Genomic DNA, 2,500 nt, shown 5'->3' on the forward strand with positions numbered 1-2,500 from the left:
CTGGTGCGGTCGGTTGCCTCGAGCACCATCGGCACACGCTGGGCCCTGGTGCGGGCGCTTGCCTCGACCACCATCGGCACACGCTGGGCCCTGGTGCGGCATGTTGCCTCGACCACCATCGGCACACGCTGGGCCCTGGTGCGGCAGGTTGCCTCGAGCACCATCGGCACACGCTGGGCCCTGGTGCGGGCGCTTGCCTCGACCACCATCGGCACACGCTGGGCCCTGGTGCGGCAGGTTGCCTCGACCACCATCGGCACACGCTGGGCCCTGGTGCGGCAGGTTGCCTCGAGCACCATCGGCACACGCTGGGCCCTGGTGTGGTCGGTTGCCTCGATCACCATCGGCACACGCTGGGCCCTGGTGCGGCAGCTTGCCTCGAGCACCATCGGCACACGCTGGGCCCTGGTGCGGCAGGTTGCCTCGACCACCATCGGCAGCCTCGACCACCATCGGCACACGCTGGGCCCTGGTGCGGGCGCTTGCCTCGACCACCATCGGCACACGCTCCGCCCTGGTGCGGTCGGTTGCCTCGAGCACCATCGGCACACGCTGGGCCCTGGTGCGGCAGGTTGCCTCGACCACCATCGGTACACGCTGGGCCCTGGTGCGGGCGGTTGCCCCGACCACCATCGGCACACGCTGGGCCCTGGTGCGGGCGCTTGCCCCGACCACCATCGGCACACGCTGGGCCCTGGTGCGGCAGGTTGCCTCGAGCACCATCGGCACACGCTGGGCCCTGGTGCGGCAGGTTGCCTCGACCACTATCGGCACACGCTGGGCCCTGGTGCGGGCGCTTGCCTCGAGCACCATCGGCACACGCTCGGCCCTGGTGCGGTCGGTTGCCTCGAGCACCATCGGCACACGCTGGGCCCTGGTGCGGCAGGTTGCCTCGACCACCATCGGCAGCCTCGACCACCATCGGCGCACGCTGGGCCCTGGTGCGGGCGCTTGCCTCGACCACCATCGGCACACGCTCGGCCCTGGTGCGGTCGGTTGCCTCGAGCACCATCGGCACACGCTGGGCCCTGGTGCGGCAGGTTGCCTCGAGCACCATCGGCACACGCTGGGCCCTGGTGCGGCAGGTTGCCTCGACCACCATCGGCACACGCTGGGCCCTGGTGCGGGCGGTTGCCTCGAGCACCATCGGCACACGCTGGGCCCTGGTGCGGCAGGTTGCCTCGAGCACCATCGGCACACGCTGGGCCCTGGTGCGGGAGCTTGCCTCGAGCGCCATCGGCACACGCTGGGCCCTGGTGCGGCAAGTTGCCTCGAGCACCATCGGCACACGCTGGGCCCTGGTGCGGTCGGTTGCCTCGAGCACCATCGGCACACGCTGGGCGCTGGTGCGGGCGCTTGCCTCGAGCACCATCGGCACACGCTGGGCCCTGGTGCGGCAGGTTGCCTCGAGCACCATCGGCACACGCTGGGCCCTGGTGCGGCAGGTTGCCTCGAGCACCATCGGCACACGCTGGGCCCTGGTGCGGGAGCTTGCCTCGAGCGCCATCGGCACACGCTGGGCCCTGGTGCGGCAAGTTGCCTCGAGCACCATCGGCACACGCTGGGCCCTGGTGCGACAGGTTGCCTCGAGCACCATCGGCACACTATCGGCCCTGGTGCGGGCGGTTGCCTCGACCACCATCGGCACACGCTGGGCCCTGGTGCGGGCGCTTGCCTCGAGCACCATCGGCACACGCTGGGCCCTGGTGCGGGCGGTTGCCTCGAGCACCATCGGCACACGCTGGGCCCTGGTGGGTTTAGGCACATCTTCAAATTTCTGCCGTGCCAATGCCATTTTTATGGCTTGTAAATTCATACAATGGTCCCCTAAGCCTTCACGTGAAGTTTCGTTGGAAGATGACTCGTTTTCTATTTTTCACGATTTTCGAAACTTTTTGCGGTTCGGGATTTTTTAAAATTTTTTTATAAGGATTTTTGGCCCCAAATTTTGTAGGCATGATCCTTCTATTTTTGTTGGCATGCACAAAAAAATTCAGCTAAAAACTCGAGCCGGAGAAGATTTCGTGACCGTTTGAAAAAAGTGTCCCCATTTCAGACACTTGAACGGCTACTGGCAGCAAACCTGTAAAATCTCAAACGCTCTTTAAGGGGGTGTGAGTTCTCAGAGGTTTGATGAGGGATAGGGGGCCAACACAAGGGCCAAGTACCAGCACCCATCGCACGTCATGTGCGCACACCCCCCCGGCCCCCCTCCCAATCGCCGGAACCCCAATGCCGCCGGTCAGGTTCTCCGGCGGTACTCCGGCGATGCTCCGGCGATGCTCCGGCGATGCTGTCCCGAGTGAAAAAAATGCGGCACCAGCACATGCTGGAGCCAAGCATGGGCACCGTGGCTCAAAATCGAACTTCGGCCAAGGCCTCGACCATCAATGGCACATGATGACGCATGGTGATGGCACATGCATCGACCATCATCGGCATAGGCTGCCCTTCGGTACGGGCACTTGCCTCGACCGCCATCGGCACAAGCTGGGCCCTG

This window comes from Durio zibethinus, unplaced genomic scaffold (genome assembly GCF_047325235.1).
Source record: "Durio zibethinus cultivar Kanyao isolate XHJ-2024 unplaced genomic scaffold, ASM4732523v1 HiC_scaffold_390, whole genome shotgun sequence".
Taxonomy (NCBI): domain Eukaryota; kingdom Viridiplantae; phylum Streptophyta; class Magnoliopsida; order Malvales; family Malvaceae; genus Durio; species Durio zibethinus.